Source organism: Somniosus microcephalus, chromosome 7 (assembly GCF_052327205.1).
Source record: "Somniosus microcephalus isolate GS21.2 chromosome 7, FLI_Smic_1.0, whole genome shotgun sequence".
In the NCBI taxonomy this organism is placed as follows: domain Eukaryota; kingdom Metazoa; phylum Chordata; class Chondrichthyes; order Squaliformes; family Somniosidae; genus Somniosus; species Somniosus microcephalus.
Genome location: NC_140993.1, coordinates 3,698,631 through 3,717,908, shown reverse-complemented (window position 1 = coordinate 3,717,908; position 19,278 = coordinate 3,698,631).

Here is a 19,278-nt window from a genome sequence, read left to right as displayed (position 1 = left end):
GTGTTCACGTTTTATGTTTGCATTTAAGTCCTTTGGATCCATGCATATTCTTAGATCATTGTTCTTTTACTTTACACATACCATGGAGTTAACCCAGTCTGTTGGCTCTTCGACTTTCCTGATGACTCCTAGCGTGGTCATTCTGTTCAGTTCTTTCTTGAGCCGGTCACACAGGGGTGCTGGAACTCTTCGTGGAGCATGTACCACTGGCTGAGCATCCTCCTTTAGCTGGATCTCGTAAGTGAATGGTAGAACTCCAAATCCTTTGAACACATCCTGGAAATTATTTACTACAGTATCCACTGAGTCATCTGGTCTGTTTATGGCACAGTTTATACGGTATACTCTCTTGACAAGTTCTAAGTCCCCACAAGCTTTGTCACCCAGTAGTGAATCAAGTCCTTCAGCCACAACAGAAAACATGAGATGATGCACTTTGTCTTTGACTGTCACTTTAAGTCTGCATACACCTAAGCTATCTATTTTCTGTCCATTATAGTCCTTCAGTAGTACTGACTTTTTCTGTATTTTGGGCTTTTCTTTCATATTTTTAATGTCACTCATACTGATTAAGTTTGCTTTTGCCCCAGTGTCTAGTTTCAATGTAACTAATGCTCCATTTACCTGCAGTGGGATCATCCATTTGTCCTCTTTTACTGCATTAACTTTATGTTCAGCATTGTTTATTCCTGAGGGCTGTACATTTTCTGTATCCTTTTCTATATTGTCACATGACACCATTCCTACAAAAAATGTCTCACTTAAATCAGTGTCCTCAATCACATTAACTCATTGCCCTTTCTTTGTTTTTACTTTTGAAAAGCATTGTTTGGCAAAGTGATTCTTTCCATGACATTTTGTGCACATTTTTCCAAATGCTGGACATTGTTTTAACTGGTGTTTGTAAACACAGCGTTTACAATTAAAAATTCCTTCTTCCGATTGCTTTTCACTTCTGTTCTGCCCATGTTTCTTCCCCTTTTAAGACACAGCACTGACAGCAGCACTTACTGCAATTGCATCATCATTGATTTCACTGAAAGTCTTGGCATGCTTTTGAGCTAGCTCGCAAGCTTGGCATATTTTCACAGCAATTTCCAATGTTAGTTCGGTTTCTCTCAACAGACATTCCCTGACTTTTTTATCATGAATACCAAACACAATCTGGTCACGAATCATGGATGCTTTCAGCTCAGAGAAATTACATGTCTGTGCTTTCAGTTTCAGATCAGTCAAAAAGCTATCAAAAGTCTCATTTTGCTGCTGTGTCTGAGAACGGAAGATGTACCTCTCATAGGTTTCATTCTTTTTGGGAGAACAATGTGTATCAAACTTCTTTAGCACATCGTCTAATTTTTCTCTGTTCTCCTCTGGATTAAATACAAATGTATTAAATACCTCTATCACCTGTGGGCCTGCAACCGTGAGCAGCAACGCTATTTTCCTTGCATCTGGCTTTGTACCGTACCCGATGGCAGCAATGTAGAGTTCGATTTGTTGTTTAAAAGTCTGCCAATTGTAGTCGACATTTCCTGTGAGTTTCAAACGCTCTGGTGGCTTCAAATTCTCCATGTCGCGTTGCACAATATTCAGCAGATCTTACCAATCCTGGTACCATGTTATGTTCATTAATAACCAGTCATTTTTATTAAGAACAGCTAGCTTTTGCTAGACACTTTATTGAGCACATGTGGACTAGGTACAGTATCTGTAGAGGCCTCCATCTTCACTGCTGCCTTGTGGGTAGCCTAGTGCATCGTGGGTAGCCCACTCTTATATACATACAGCACCACCTAGTGTACCATTCCAGAATGACAGGTTACTGATCATTACACCCATCCTCCTGCCAAGCTAGTTTAAACCCTCCCCAACAGCACTAGCAAACCCTCCCGCGAGGATATTGGTCCCGTTCCCATTAAGGTGCAACCCGTCTGGCTTGTAGAGGTCCCACCTCCCCCAGAAACGGTTCCAATTCCTCAGGAATCTAAAGCCCTCCCTCCTACACCATCTCTCCAGCCACGCATTCATTTGCTCTACCTTCCTATTTCTGTACTCACTAACACGTGGCACTGGGAGTAATCTGGAGATTGACGTAATAAAACTCACTACGCACTTGGTGTGAGTATAAAGCAAGGCTTTAATCAACTTGTTTCAGAACATGGAGGTCTAGTTGTACTTCACTAGTTCCTTGTCTTACAAAATGTCCCTGGAAAGCTGGGCCCACGCCTGAGTATTTATACACCTTGGATGGCGCCACCAGCTGGCCGTCCAGTGTTATTTCATGCGTAGTTTCTCAATGATGAGATTTATAACAGAGATTACTACCTTTGACGACCTGTTTTTTAACCTCTTCCCGAGCTCCCTAAACTCTGATTGCAGGACCTCATCCCTCTTTCTACCTATGCCGTTGGTACCGATATGGACCACGACCTCTGGCTGTTCACCCTCCCCCCTCAGAATGCCCTGCAGCTGCTCAGTGACATCCTTGACCCTGGAACCAGGGAGGCAATATACCATCCTGGAGTCACGTCTGCGGCCGCAGAAACGCCTGTCTGCTCCCCTGACTATTGAATCCCCTATCACTATTGCTCTCCCTCTCCTCTTCCCCCCCGCCTGTGCAGCTGAGCCTTCCATGGTGCTGTGGGCTTGGCTCTGGCTGCACTTCCCAGAGGAACCATCGCCCTCACCAGTACTCAGCACCGAATACTGGCTGGTGAGCAAATGGGCTTAGGGGACTCCTGCACTACCTGCCTGGTCATCCTCCTCTGTCTGATGGTCACCCATTCCCTCTCTGCCTGCACACTCTTACGCTGCGGGGTGACCACCTCCCAAAATGTGCTATCCACGTAGCTCTCAGCCTCGCAGATGCACAGCAGTGACTGCAGCCGCCGCTCAAGCTCCGTAACCCGGTGCTCGAGCTGCTGTAGCTGGAGACACTTCCCGCACATGTGGTCGTCCAGAACACGGGAGGTGTCCAGGACTTCCCACATGGCACAGGATGTGCATTCCATGGGTGTGAGCTGTCCTGCCATACCTCGAATTAATAGACTATTTACTAACCTAGCTGGAATAAACTTAAAAACTTTCAGAAAGCCAAGTAAAAACACTTACCAGATGCTACTAATCAGCCCCCTCCCCTTTTGACTTCTGACAACACTCTTTGGAAATTCTGCCGGTGCTGAGTTGGTATCGCCACTACCGCTGCCTCGCTGCTCCTCTCAGGTCCGCACTCCAACAGTGCAGCACTCCTTCAGTACTGCCCCTCTGACAGTGCAGCACTCCCTCAGTACTGTCCCTCCGACAGTGCAGCACTCCTTCAGTACTGCCCCTCCGACAGTGCAGCACTCCCTCAGTACTGCCCCTCTGACAGTGCAGCACTCCCTCAGTACTGTCCCTCCGACAGTGCAGCACTCCCTCAGTACTGTCCCTCCGACAGTATAGCACTCCCTCAGTACTGCCCCTCTGACAGTGCAGCACTCCCTCAGTACTGTCCCTCCGACAGTGCAGCACTCCCTCAGTACTGCCCCTCCGACAGTGCAGCACTCCCTCAGTACTGCCCCTCCGACAGTGCAGCACTCCCTCAGTACTGTCCCTCCGACAGTGCAGCACTCCTTCAGTACTGCCCCTCCGACAGTGCAGCACTCCCTCAGTACTGCCCCTCTGACAGTGCAGCACTCCCTCAGTACTGTCCCTCCGACAGTGCAGCACTCCCTCAGTACTGTCCCTCCGACAGTGTAGCACTCCCTCAGTACTGTCCCTCCGACAGTGCAGCACTCCCTCAGTACTGTCCCTCTGACAGTGCAGCACTCCCTCAGTACTGCCCCTCCGACAGTGCAGCGCTCCATCAGTCTTCTTCTTAGGCAGTCCCTGGGAACCGAGGATGACTTGCTTCCACATTAAAAATGAGTTCTCAGGTGACTGATGAGTCCAATGCCGGACCTACAGTCTCTGTCACAGGTGGGGCAGATGGTGGTTGAAGGGGCGGGTGGGTGGGGTGCTTGGGTTGACGTGCGCTCCTTGTGCTGCCTGCACTTGGCTTCCGCTTGCTCCTGGCGAAGAGACTTGAGTTGTTCGGTGCCTTCCCGGATGCTTCTCCTCCACTTTGTGCGGTCTTGGGCCAGGGATTCCCAGGTGTCGGTGGGGATGTTACACTTTTTCAAGGAGGCTTTGAGGGTGTCCTTGAAGCGCTTCCTCTGCCCACCTGGGGCTCTCTTGCCGTGCCGGAGCTCCGAGTAGAGCGCTTGTTTTGGGAGTCTCGTATCGGGCATGCGGACAATGTGACCCGTCCATCGGAGCTGATCGAGCATGGTCAGAGCTTCGATGCTGGGGATGTTGGCCTGAGCGAGAACACTGACGTTGGTGCGCCTATCCTGCCAATGGATTTGCAGGATCTTGCAGAGGCAGCGTTGGTGGTACCTCTCCAGTGCTTTGAGGTGCCTGCTGTACATGGTCCATGTCTCTGAGGCATACAGCAGGGCGGGTATCGCTGCTGCTCTGTAGACCATGAGCTTGGTGCTGGGTTTGAGGTCCTGGTCTTCAAACACTCTCTTCCTCAGGCGACCGAAGGCTGCACTGGCACACTGAAGGCAGTGTTGGACTTCGTCATCGACGCCTGCCCTTGTTGACAGTAGGCTCCCGAGGTATGGAAAGTGGTCCACGTTGTCCAAGGCCTCGTCATGGATTTTGATAATCGGGGAGCAGTACTCTGAGGCGGGGGCAGGTTGGTAGAGGACCTTTGTCTTACGGATGTTTAGTGTAAGGCTCATGCTCTCGTACACTCCCTCAGTACTGTCCCCCTGACAGTGCAGCACTCCCTCAGTAGTGTCCCCCTGACAGTGCAGCGCTCCCTCAGTACTGTCCCCCTGACAGTGCAGCACTCCCTCAGTACTGTCCCCCTGACAGTGCAGCGCTCCCTCAGTACTGTCCCCCTGACAGTGCAGCACTCCCTGTAGATGGTACACACTGCAGCCACGGTGCGCCGGTGGTGGAGGGAGTGAATGTTTAAGGTGGTGGATGGGGTGCCAATCAAGCGGGCTGCTTTGTTCTGGATGGTGTCGAGCTTCTTGAGTGTTGTTGGAGCTGCACTCATCCAGGCAAGTGGAGAGTATTCCATCACACTCCTGACTTGTGCCTTGTAGATGGTGGAAAGTCTTTGGGGAGTCAGGAGGTGAGACACTCGCCGCAGAATTCCCAGTCTCTGACCTGCTCTTGTAGCCACAGTATTTATGTGGCTGGTCCATGGTTTTCAGGTCATCTCTGCCCTCTGGTGGTTGAAGTTTGAATCATGTTTTTTTTATTCGTTGCTGGGATGTGGGTATTGCTGGCAAGGCCAGCATTTATTGCCCATCCCCAGTTGCCCCTGAGAAGGTGGAGGTGAGTCGCCTTCTTGAACCGCTGCAGTCCGTGTGGTGAAGGTGCTCCCTGTGGTAAACCACTTTTATCGTTCACTACCGTTACACTATGGTTATCACTGTTATATCGTTACACTATGGTTATCACTGTTTACACTGTTGTATCACTACACGAGGTCGCCTCTTGCCACGCTGTTATACCTGGGCTGACCACTGCTGACTCCGCCCATAGCTCCGCCTACTTGCCCAGGTATAAAGGTGGTCGACTGGCTGGTATTCCTCCTTGTTGGATCCGATCACCCACGAGGGTGGGCTCTGTTATTTAGCCAATAAAAACCTATAGTTACTTTCTTAACTCGTCGCTTTTCATTGGATGAATTGATAGGTATATCAATTTTATTGGCTAAATTTTAAAAATGTCTAACGAACCGTCAGACCAGTCAGACGCCCAGCTACAACAGCCACAGCAGCCGGCCTGGCTGCGAGCCCTCCGACCGCCGTACCTGGATCTAAACCCACAGGCAGCAAACTCAGCCCTCGACTTCAAACACTGGCTGAGCTGTTTCGAATCCTACCTGGGAGAATCCGGCGTGCCTCAGAGATCCAAACTAAGAGTGCTGACCGCCCAAGTGAGCCCTAAAGTATTCGCACTCATACAGGACCTTACTACATACGAGGCCGCCATCAACCTGCTGAAACAGCAGTACCGGAGCCCGGTAAATTCTATGTATGCCAGACACCTCCTAAGATCCCGCCCGCAACAGCCAGGAGAGTCTGTAGATGAATTTTTACGGGCGCTACAAACACTCGGCAGGGACTGTGACTTTAAAGCGGTAACGGCTGCAGAAAATACTGAAGAGAATATCCGCGATGCCTTCGTGAAAGGCCTTCGGTCCGACTACTCACGGCAAAGACTGCTCGAATCAAAGGACCTTGACCTGAACACAGCTGCAGCCCTCGCCCGCTCCCTGGAAGTGGCCCATCGGGACCTCGAGGCGTATTCCAGGTACTGTACTGCGCGACCCTGGGACTCGGGCCCGACCCCGGCCGCAATACCCCTCGCAACGCTGCCTCCGGGACCTACCTCAGCGTCGGCGTCCCAGAACCGATCGGGACCGCCACCCCCGGTACCAGCTGCAACATCGGAGCCCCGCGATCGGGCCGCCGGCTGCTTCTTCTGTGGCCAGGCGAAACACCCGAGGACGCGCTGCCCTGCGAGAAACGCGACTTGCTCCCATTGCCAGAAGAAAGGCCACTTCGCTAAGGCCTGCAGGGGGAGAGCCACAAACGCCAGCAGTGCCTCATGCGAATTGTGGGGGCGGCCATATTTCACCCAGGCCACAGATGCCAGTATCCCCTCATGTGAGTCGTGGGGCGGCCATCTTTGATCAAGGCAACCGACACCAGCAATGCCTCATGTGAGTTGTGGGGGCAGCCATCTTATTCAACCTCGTGGGCGCCGCCATTTTGTCCACCACAGTCGACCGCCACCTTGTCGCCAGACCCGACCACCGCCTCACCCGCAGACTACAGCAGCTCGCTCAGCCATACACTAGCCTCCGTCACACTGGACCAAGCTCGCCCGCATCACCTGTCCAAGTCCATGATGGACATCAAAGTAAACGGCCACGCCACGACCTGCCTGTTCGACAGCGGGAGCACGGAGAGTTTCATACATCCAGACACGGTGAGCCACTACTCCCTCACTGTCCGGCCAACGCGCAACCGGATCTCGATGGCATCGAGGTCCCATTCTACAGACATCAGCAGCTACTGTATTGTGACCCTGTCGGTTAGGGGCACGGGGTATAAAAATTTTAAACTCCTCGTCCTGCCCCAGCTCTGCGCTGCCGTCCTACTAGGGCTGGACTTCCAATCCCACCTGCAAAGTGTCACTTTGGCATACGGTGGACCCCTCCCCCCACTCACAGTCGACAACCAGCAGCCTTTAAACCGCCCACCGCATACCACCTGCGGCCTATCCACCCTCAAGGTCCCGCCCCCCTCCCTGTTCGCTAACCTCACCCGCGACTGTAAACCCGTCGCCACCAAGAGCAGGCGGTACAGCGCCGGGGACAGAGCTTTTATTAGCTGTGAGGTGCAGCGTCTCCTGAAGGAGGGCATCATCGAGAGGAGCAACAGCCCCTGGCGTGCCCAGGTCGTAGTCGTTAAGACCGGCGATAAAAACCGCCTAGTCATCGACTACAGCCAAACCATAAACCGGTACACCCAGCTGGACGCATATCCCCTTCCCCGCATATCTGATATGGTCAATCAGATTGCGCAGTACCGGGTATTCTCCACCATCGACCTTAAGTCGGCCTATCACCAACTCCCTATCCACCCTGAGGACCGCCAGTATACAGCCTTCGAGGCGAACGGCCGCCTCTACCACTTCCTTAGGGTTCCCTTCGGCGTCACCAACGGGGTTTCGGTCTTCCAAAGGGAGATGGACCGGATGGTTGACCAGAACGGGCTGCACGCCACGTTCCCCTATCTAGATAACGTCACCATCTGCGGCCGCGACCGGCAGGACCACGATGTTAATCTGGAAAGAGTCCTCCGTACGGCCCAATGGCTGAACCTCACCTACAATAAGGAGAAATGTGTGTTTAACACCTCGCGCCTTGCCATCCTCGGCTGCGTAGTAGAGAACGGAGTCACCGGCCCCGACCCCGAAAGAATGCGCCCCCTCATGGAGCTTCCCCTCCGCCACTGTCCAAAGGCGCTGAAGAGAACCCTGGGGCTCTTTGCCTACTATGCCCAATGGGTGCCAAATTATGCGGACAAAGCCAGACCCCTCATGAAGTCCACCTCCTTCCCCCTGATGGCAGAAGCGTGTGCAGCCTTCTCCCTCATTAAGGGAGACATTGCTAAGGCCACGATGCACGCGGTGGATGAGTCTATCCCTTTCCAAGTGGAGAGCGATGCATCCGACTTCGCCGTAGCCGCAACCCTCAACCAGGAGGGGAGACCGGTGGCCTTCTTCTCAAGGACCCTCCAGGGCCCTGAGATCCGACACTCTTCGGTCGAGAAGGAGGCCCAGGCGATCGTGGAGGCTGTACGACGCTGGAGGCATTACCTGGCAGGCAAACGATTTACCCTCCTCACCGACCAGCGTTCGGTCGCTTTTATGTTTAATAACAAGCTGAGGGGCAAAATCAAGAACGACAAGATCTTGAGGTGGAGAATCGAGCTCTCCACCTATGATTATGATATCTTGTACCGGCCTGGTAAACTGAACGAACCCCCTGATGCTCTATCACGAAGTACATGCGCCAACGTGCAAACTGATAGACTGCAGACCCTCCACAACGACCTCTGCCACCCCGGGGTCACCAGACTTTACCACTTCATTAAGGCCCGCAACCTGCCCTACTCCATCGAGGAGGTCAGGACCATGACCAGGAACTGCCAGACCTGTGCCGAATGCAAACCGCATTTCTTTAGGCCGGACAGAGCAAGCCTGATCAAGGCCACCCGCCCCTTCGAGCGCTTGAGCATCGATTTTAAGGGGCCCCTCCCGTCCTCTGACCGTAATGTGTACTTCCTCAACATCATTGATGAGTATTCCCGTTTCCCCTTTGCCTTCCCCTGCCCAGACATGACCAGCACCACGGTCGTCAAATGCCTGAACGGCCTCTTCGCCTTGTTCGGGTTCCCAAACTATATACATAGTGACCGGGGCTCCTCCTTCATGAGTGAGGAACTTCGCCAGTTCCTACTAGCGAGAGGTATTGCCGCAAGCAGGACCACCAGCTACAACCCCCGAGGGAACGGCCAGGTGGAAAGAGAGAACGCGACTGTCTGGAAGGCCGTTCTCTTAGCCTTAAAGCCTAAGGGTCTCCCAACCTCTCGCTGGCAGGAAGTCCTCCCGGCAGCGCTGCATTCCATCCGGTCACTGCTTTGCACTGCCATTAACGCCACCCCCCATGAACGAATGTTTGTTTTCCCCAGGAAATCGACTACGGGAACCACGCTGCCAACTTGGCTGACCTCTCCGGGGCCCGTCTTGCTGCGAAAGCATGTGAGGGCCCATAAAACGGACCCCCTGGTCGAGAGGGTGGTCCTCCTGCACGCCAACCCCCAGTACGCCTACGTGGCATACCCAGACGGGCGGGAGGACACAGTCTCCTTACGAGACCTTGCACCCTCAGGCACCCCTGAGACACCACCATTACCCCCCACCACCCCCCCAAATCCAGCCCAGGTAGACGGCATGCCGGAACCCCACGAGCCTTCGTCAACCACGCAGACACCAGCATTAACACCGGAGACTGCAACACCGCCGCCGCTGCTGCGCCGATCAGAAAGACTTACGAGGCCTCCGGACAGACTGACATACCCGAACTGGTAGTACACTTCACCCCGCCGGACTCAAATCTAAACAAGGGGTGAATGTCGTAAACCACTTTTATCGTTCACTACCGTTACACTATGGTTATCACTGTTATATCGTTACACTATGGTTATCACTGTTTACACTGTTGTATCACTACATGAGGTCGCCTCTTGCCACGCTGTTATACCTGGGCTGACCACTGCTGACTCCGCCCATAGCTCCGCCTACTTGCCCAGGTATAAAGGTGGTCGACTGGCTGGTAATCCTCCTTGTTGGACCCGATCACCCACGAGGGTGGGCTCTGTTATTTAGCCAATAAAAACCTATAGTTACTTTCTTAACTCGTCGCTTTTCATTGGATGAATTGATAGGTATATCACTCCCACAGTGCTGTTAGGGAGGGAGTTCCAGGATTTTGACCCAGCGATGATGAAGGAACGGCCGATATATTTCTAAGTCAGGACGGTGTGTGTAATGTATGTGGGTGGAACAAATGAAGGACAGAGAGACAATGAGTTGCTAGTCCATGAGCTTGTTTACTAGGCCAGCACAGTTTTCGGGTTGTTTTGTTTTGGTTCCGAAGTCAAAGAAGACTTTTTAAACCTGGTATTTCAGTGACTGAAGTCTGAACTGAGTCATAGAAACATAGAAGATAGTAGCAGGAGTAGGCCATTCGGCCCCTCGAGCCTGCTCCGCCATTCAATGCAATCATGGCTGATCATCCAAATTCAGTACCCTGTTCCTGCTTTCTCCCCATACCCCTTGATCCCTTTAGCCTTAAGAAATATATCCAACTCCTTCTTGAATATATTTAATGAATTGGCCTCTACTGCCTTCTGTGGTAGAGAATTCCACAGGTTCACCACTCTCTGGGTGAAGAAATTACTCCTCATTTCTGTCCTAAAAGGCTTACCCCTTATCCTTAGACTGTGACCCCTGGTTCTGGACTCCCCGACCATCGGGAACATCCTTCCTGCATCTAGTCTGTCCAGTCCTGTCAGAATTTTATAAGTTTCAATGAGATCCCCTCTCATTCTTCTAAACTCCAGCAAGTACAAGCCCAATCGTCCCAATCTCTCCTCATACATCATTCCTGCCATCCCAGGTATCAGCCTGGTGAATCTTCGCTGAACTCCTTCCATGGCAAGAACATCCTTCCTCAGATAAGGCGACCAAAACTGCACACAATACTCAAGATGTGGTCTCATCAAGGCCCTGCACAACTGCAGCAAGACATCCTTGTTCCTGTACTCAAACCTTCTCGCTATGAAGGCCAACATACCATTTGCCTTCTTAACCACCTGCTGCACCTGCATGCTTACCTTCAGCGACTGGTGCACAAGGACACCCACTTCCCCTTCTCCCAATCTATTGCCATTCAGATAATAATCTGCCTTCCTGTTTTTGCCACCAAAGTGGATAACCTCACATTTATCCACATTATATTGCATCTGCCATGCTTCTGCCCAATCACCCAACCTGCCCAAATCATACTGGAGTTTCACGACATCCTCCTCACAGCACACACGCCCACCCAGCTATGTGTCGTCTGCAAATTTGGAGATATTACATTTAGTTCCCTTGTCTAGATCATTAATATATATTGTGAATAGCTGAGGTCCAAGGACCGATTCCTGCGGTACCCCACTAGTCACTGCCTGCCACTCAGAAAAAGACCCGTTTATTCCAACTCTTTGCTTTCTATCTGCCAACCAGTTCTCTATCCAAGTCAATACCTTGCCCCCAATCCCATGTGCCTTAACTTTACACGCTAATCTCTTATGTGGGACCTTATCGAAAGCCTTCTGAAAGTCCAAATACACCACATCCACTGGTTCTCCCTTATCTATTTTACTAGTTACATCCTCAAAAAATTCCAGTAGATTAGTCAAGCACGGTTTACCTTTTGTAAATCCATGTTGACTTTGTCTGATCCTGTTTTCCAAGTGCTCTGCTATTACATCTTTTATAATGGACTCTAGCATTTTCCCCACTATCGATGTCAAGCTTACCAGTCTGTAATTCCCCGTTTTCTCTTCACCACCTTTTTTGAATAGTGGGGTAACATTAGCTACCCGCCAATCCATGGGTACTGTTCCAGATTCCATCGAATGTTGGAAGATAATCAGCAATGCATCTACTATTTCTAGGGCCACTTCCTTAAGTACCCCGGGATGTAGATTATCAGGCACTGGGGATTTATCGGCCTTCAATCCCATCAATTTCCCTAACACCATTTCCCTACAAATACTGATTTCTTTCAGTTCCTCCCTTTCATCAGACCCTATGTTCCCCGACATCTCTGGGAGGTTATTTGTGTCCTCCTTTGTGAAGACAGAACCAAAATAAGTATTTAATTGGTCCACCATGTCTTTGTTCCCCATTATAAATTCCCCCGATTCTGACTGCAAGGGACCTACGCTTGACTTCACCAATCTTTTTCTCTTCACATATCTATAAAAGCTTTTACAGTCAGTTTTTATGTTCCCCGCAAGCTTACTCTCATATTCTATTTTCCCTTTCTTAATTAATCCCTTTGTCCTCCTTTGTTGAATCCTAAACTGCTCCCAATCCTCTGGTTTACTGCTTTTTCTGGCCAATTTTTATGTCCTCTCCTTGGATATTATGCTATCCCTAATTTCCCTCGTTAGCCACGGTTGAGTCACCTTTTTTGTTTTATTTTTATGCCAAACTGGGATGAACAAATTCTGTAGTTCATCCATTTGGTCTTTGAATGTTTGCCATTGCCTATCCACCGTTAACCCTTTGAGTGATATTCCCCAATCAATCCTACCCAACTCGCGCCTTAGACCATCGTAGTTTCCTTTATTTAAATTCAGGACCCTAGTCTCTGAGTCAACTACTTCATTCTCCATCTTAATGAAGAATTCGATCATATTATGATCGCTCCGACCCAAGGGGCCTCATACAACAAGATTGCTAATTAATCCTTTCTCATTGTAATAAGGTGGATGAATTAGCTGCGCAAATAGAGGTAAATGAATATGATTTGATTGGGATTACGGAAACATGGCTCCAGGGCCGAATGGCCTACTCCTGCTCCTATCTTCTATGTTTCTATGTTTCTATGTCTAAGATGGCCTGATCTCTGGTTGGTTCCTCGACATATTGGTCCAGGAAACCATCCCATATACACTCCAGGAATTCCTCCTCCACAGTATTGTTACTAATTTGGTTAGCCCAATCTATATGTAGATTAAAGTCACCCATGATAACTGCCGTGCCCTTATTGCACGCTTCTCTAATTTCCCTTTTAATGCCATCCCCAACCTCCGCATTACTGTTTGGAGGTCTATATACCACTCCCACTAATGTTTTCTGCCCCTTGGTATTTCTCAGTTCTACCCTTACAGATTCCACATCATCAGAGCTAATACCCTTCCTTACAATTGTGTTAATCCCTTCTTTAACCAGCAATGTTACCCCACCTCCCTTTCCTTTTTGCCTATCTTTCCTGAATATTGAATACCCCTGGATGTTGAGTTCCCAGCCTTGGCCACCCTGGAGCCATGTTTCCGTAATCCCAATCAAATCATATTCGTTTACCTCTATTTGCGCAGCTAATTCATCCACCTTATTACAAATGCTCCTCGCATTAAGACACAAAGCCTTCAGGCTTGTTTTTTTAGCGCTCTTAGATCTATTAGAATGCACCTGGGCAGGGCTGGAACCGATGTCCTAGGGGGAGTGTTTGCTAGTGCTGTGGGGGAGGGTTTAAACTAAAATGGCAGGGGGTTGGGAACCTGAGCAGGGAGACAGAGGAAAGGGAAACAAGGATAAAAGCAAAAGATAGGAAGGAGAAAAACAAAAGTGGCTGTCAGAGAAATCAACAGTTTAAATCAAACATGGCCACAGTAAAAAATAATTCTAATAGGTCTAAGAGCGTTAAAAGAACAAGCCTGAAGGCTTTGTGTCTTAATGCGAGGAGCATTTGTAATAAGGTGGATGAAATGGCTGTGCAAATAGAAGTAAACAAATATGATTTGGTTGGGATTACGGAAACGTGGCTCAAGGAAGGCCAGGACTGGGAACTCAACATCCAGGGGTATTCGATATTCAGGAAAGATAGGCAAAAAGGAAAGGGAGGTGTCATAGAGTCATAGAGTCATAGAGTAATACAGCACGGATAGAGGCCCTTCGGCCCATCGTGTCCGCGCCGGCCATCAAGCCCTGTCTAATCTAATCCCATATTCCAGCATTTGGTCCGTAGCCTTGTATGCTATGGCATTTCAAGTGCTCATCCAAATGCTTCTTAAATGTTGTGAGGGTTTCTGCCTCCACAACCCTTTCAGGCAGTGAGTTCCAGACTCCAACCACCCTCTGGGTGAAAAAGTTCTTTCTCAAATCCCCTCTAAACCTCCCGCCCTTTACCTTGAATCTATGCCCCCTAGTTATTGACCCCTCTACTAAGGGAAAAAGCTCCTCAGCATCCATCCTATCTATGCCCCTCATAATTTTGTACACCTCAATCATGTCCCCCCTCAGCCTCCTCTGCTCCAGGGAAAACAAACCCAATCTGCCCAGTCTCTCTTCATAGCTAAAGCGCTCCAGCCCTGGTAACATCCTGGTGAACCTCCGCTGCACCCTCTCTAACGCGATCACATTCTTCCTGTAGTGTGGCGACCAGAACTGCACACAGTATTCCAGCTGTGGCCTAACCAGTGTTTTATACAGCTCCATCATAACCTCCTTGCTCTTATATTCAATGCCTCGGCTAATGAAGGCAAGTATCCCATATGCCTTTTTTACCACCTTATCCACCTGTTCCGCCGCCTTCAGGGATCTGTGTACTTGCACACCCAGATCCCTCTGACCCTCCGTCTTGCCTAGGGTCTTTCCATTCATTGTGTATTCCCTTGCCTTGTTAGTCCCCCCAAAGTGCATCACCTCGCACTTTTCCGGGTTAAATTCCATTTGCCACTGTTCCGCCCATCTGACCAACCCATCTATATCGTCCTGCAGACTGAGGCTACCCTCCTCGCTGTTTACCACCCTACCAATTTTTGTATCATCCGCGAACTTACTGATCATACCTTTTACATTCATATCCAAGTCATTAATGTAGACCACAAACAGCAAGGGACCCAGCACCGATCCCTGTGGTACCCCACTGGCCACAGGCTTCCAGTCACAAAAACAACCTTCGACCATCACCCTCTGCCTTCTGCCACTAAGCCAGTTTTGTATCCAATGTGCCAAGGCACCCTGGATTCCATGGGCTCTTACCTTCTTGACCAGTCTCCTGTGCGGGACTTTATCGAAGGCCTTACTGAAATCCATGTATACCACATCCACTGCGTTACCCTCATCCACACACCTAGTCACCCCCTCAAAAAATTCAATCAAATTAGTCAGACATGATCTTCCCTTGACAAAGCCATGTTGACTATCCCTGATTAATCCTTGCCTCTCCAAGTGGAGACAAATTTTGTCCCTCAGAATTTTTTCCAATAATTTTCCTACCACTGATGTTAGGCTCACTGGCCTGTAGTTCCCCGGTTTTTCCCTACTACCCTTCTTGAATAATGGTACTACATTAGCGGTTCTCCAGTCCTCTGGCACATCCCCTGTGGCCAGAGAGGTCCTGAATATATGTGTTAGAGCCCCCGCAATCTCTTCCTTTGCCTCACACAGCAGCCTGGGATACATTTCATCCGGGCCTGGGGATTTATCCATTTTTAGGCCAGCTAAAACCGCCAATACCTCCTCCCTCTCGATGTTAATATGTTCGAGCATATCACAGTCCCCCCGCCCTATTTCTATGTCTACATCGTCCTTCTCCATAGTGAAAACAGATGCAAAAAATTCATTTAGAACCCCTCCTACATCTTCCGGCTCCACACACAGATTGCCACTTTTGTCCCTAATGGGCCCTATTTTTTCCCTAGTTATCCTCTTACCCTTAATATACTTATAAAACATCTTAGGATTTTCCTTTATTTTGCTCGCCAGTGTTATTTCATGGCCCCTCCTTGATCTCCTAATTTCTTTTTTAAGTATCCCCCTGCATTTTTTGTACTCCTCTAGGGCTTCCTCCGTCTTTAGCCTTTTGTATCTACCAAAAGCCCTTCCTTTTTTCCTAATCCATTCTCGTATATCCCCTGACATCCAAGGTTCCCTGTGGTTTTTGGAACCACCCTTGACCTTTACGGGAACATGCTGCCATTGTATGATCTCAATCTCCCTTCTGAAAGCCTCCCATTGCTCCGATGCGGATTTTCCTACAAGTAGCTGATCCCAGTCCATTTTAGCCAGATCCTGCCTTATCCTATTAAAATCGGCCTTCCCCCAATTTAGAACCTTTATTTCTGGCCCATCCCTGTCCTTTTCCATGACCACCTTAAATCTTACCATATTATGGTCACTATCACCAAAGTGCTCACCTACTAGCACTTTTTCCACTTGGCCGGCCACATTCCCTAGAATTAGGTCCAGTACCGCCCCCTCTCTTGTAGGACTTTCTACATGCTGGCTCAAAAAGCTCTCCTGGATGCACTTTAAGAATTCTACACCCTCTGAGCCTTTCACACTCTGACTATCCCAGTTAATATTGGGGAAGTTGAAATCCCCCATTATTATTACCCTATTATTTGCACATTTCTCTGAGATTTGCCTACATATCTGTTCCTCTATCTCCCCCTGACTGTTTGGAGGCCTATAGTACACTCCCAGCAAAGTGCATGCCCCCTTTTTGTTTTTAAGCTCCACCCATATGGCCTCATTAGAGGAACCTGCTAATATATCATCCCTCCTTACTGCAGTAATTGACTCCTTAATTAATATTGCGACACCCCCTCCTCTTATACCTCCCCCTCTGTCTCGCCTGAAGATTCTGTACCCCGGAATATTGAGCTGCCAGTCTTGCCCCTCCCTCAACCATATCTTCGTGATAGCAACAATATCATACTCCCATGTGTTTATCAACACCTTCAGTTCATCCACCTTATTTGCAAGACTCCTTGCATTAAAATAGATGCCATCCAGCCTTGCCCTTATATATTTGCCCTGTCTACCAAGCTGACTTGTTTTTTTCTCTATAATTGGCAGCACATCACCCCCTATTTCAGCTCCCCTCTGTATCCCATCCCCCTGCCAAGTTAGTTTAAACCCCCCCCAACAGTGCTAGCAAACCTCCCCGCAAGGATATTTGTCCCGCTCTGGTTCAGGTGCAACCCGTCCGACTTGTACAAGTCCCACCTTTCCCAGAAGCAGGCCCAGTGATCCAGGAAAGTAAAACCCTCCCCCCTACACCAACTCTTTAGCCACGCATTCATCTGCTCTATCCTCCTATTCCTATACTTACTAGCACGTGGCACTGGGAGTAATCCAGAGATTACAACCTTCGAGGTCCTGCTCTTTAATCTGTTACCTAGCTCCCTAAATTCTTGATGCAGGACCTCATCCCCCTTCCTTCCTATGTCGTTGGTCCCAATGTGGACCACGACCTCTGCCTGCTCACCCTCCCCCTTAAGAATGCCCTGTAGCCGCTCAGTGACATCCCAGACCCTGGCCCCAGGGAGGCAACAAACCATCCTGGAGTCACGTTTGCGGCCACAGAAACGCCTATCTGTTCCCCTTACGATAGAATCCCCTACCACTATTGCTCTCCCACTCTTTTTCCTCCCTTTCTGAGCAGCAGAAGCGTCCCTGGTGCCAGGAAGCTGGCTGCTGCTGCCTTCCCCTGGTGAGTCATCCCCCTCAACAGTATCCAACTTGGTATACTTGTTTGAAAGGGGGATGTCCGCAGGGGTTCCCTGCACTTCCTGCCTGCCTCTGTTGCTCCGCCTGATGGTCACCCCCTGTGCAGCCCTACCCTGAGGCGTGAACAACTCGCTAAACGTGCTATCCACGACCTCTCAGCATCGCGCATGCTCCAAAATTCATCCACCCGCAGCTCGAGCGCCGCAATGCGGTCTACAAGTAGCTGCAGCTGGATGCATTTCCCGCACACATGGTCGTCAGGGACACTGGCAGCGTCCCTGATTTCCCACATGGAGCAAGAGGAGCAGAACACGGGTCTGAACTCTCCTGCCATGACTTACTCCTTTAATTAATTTAAAAATTTATTCAATACCCCAGTTACAGGTATACTCTAGGGCGCTTTATTTACCAACTGTCCCCACTACACCAGAGACCCTAGAAATTTAACACCACAGAAGTCAAGCTTGTCTAGAAAAGAGAGAAATACTCACCAACCAATCACTTACCTGCTCCCTGGTGACGTCACACTCTGATTACTTTTTACCTCTCTCCTCTGCTGTTGATTTGGTCGGGCCTCGGTCTTCGCGCCGGTTTTTATACCGGGCTCACCTCCTCTCTGCTGCCGCTGCTCCCTGGAACTGGTCGGGCCTCGGTCTTCGCGCCGGTTTTTATACCGGGCTCACCTCCTCTCTGCTGCCGCTGCTCCCTGGAACTGGTCGGGCCTCGGTCTTCGCAGGTGGGGTAGCATTACTGGTTAAAGAAGGGATTAACACAATTGTAATGAAGGATATTAGCTCTGATGAGGTGGAATCTGTATGCGTAGAATTGAGAAATACTAAGGGGAAAAAAACGTTAGTGGGAGTGGTTTATAGTCCTCCAAACAGTATGGCGGAGGTTGGGGATGGCATTAAAAGGGAAATTAAAGAAGCGTGCAATAAGGGCACAGTAGTCATCATGGGTGACTTTAATCTACATATAGATTGGGCCAACCAAATTAGTAACAATACTGTGGAGGAGGAATTCCTGGAGTGTTTACGGGATGGTTTCCTGGACCAATATGTTGAGGAACCAACCAGAGATCAGGCCATCTTAGACTGGGTATTATGTAACGAGAAAGGATTAATTAGCAATCTTGTTGTACGAGGCCCCTTGGGTCGGAGCGATCATAATATGATCGAATTCTTCATTAAGATGGAGAATGAAGTAGTTGACTCGGAGACTAGGGTCCTCAATTTAAATAAAGGAAACTATGATGGTCTGAGGAGCGAGTTGGGTAGGATTGATTGGGGAATGGCACTCAAAGGGTTGACGGTGGATAGGCAATGGCAAACATTCAAAGACCGAATGGATGAACTACAGAATTTGTTCATCCCAGTTTGGCATAAAAATAAAACAAAAAAGGTGACCCAACCGTGGCTAACAAGGGAAATTAGGGATAGCATAAGGTCCAAGTAGAGGGCGTATAAATTGGCCAGAAAAAGCAATAATCCTGAGGATTGGGAGCAGTTTAGGATTCAACAAAGGAGGACAAAGGGATTAATTAAGAAAGGGAAAATAGAATATGAGAGTAAGCTCGCAGGGAACATAAAAACTGACTGTAAAAGCATTTATAGATATGTGAAGAGAAAAAGATTGGTGAAGTCAAGCGTAGGTCCCTTGCAGTCAGAATCAGGGGAATTTATAATGGGGAACAAAGAAATGGCAGACCAACTAAATACATATTTTGGTTCTGTCTTCACAAAGGAGGACACAAATAACCTCCCAGAGATGCCGGGGAACATAGGGCCTGATGAAAGGGTGGAACTGAAAGAAATCGGTATTTGTAGGGAAATGGTGTTAGGAAAATTGATCGGACTGAAGGCC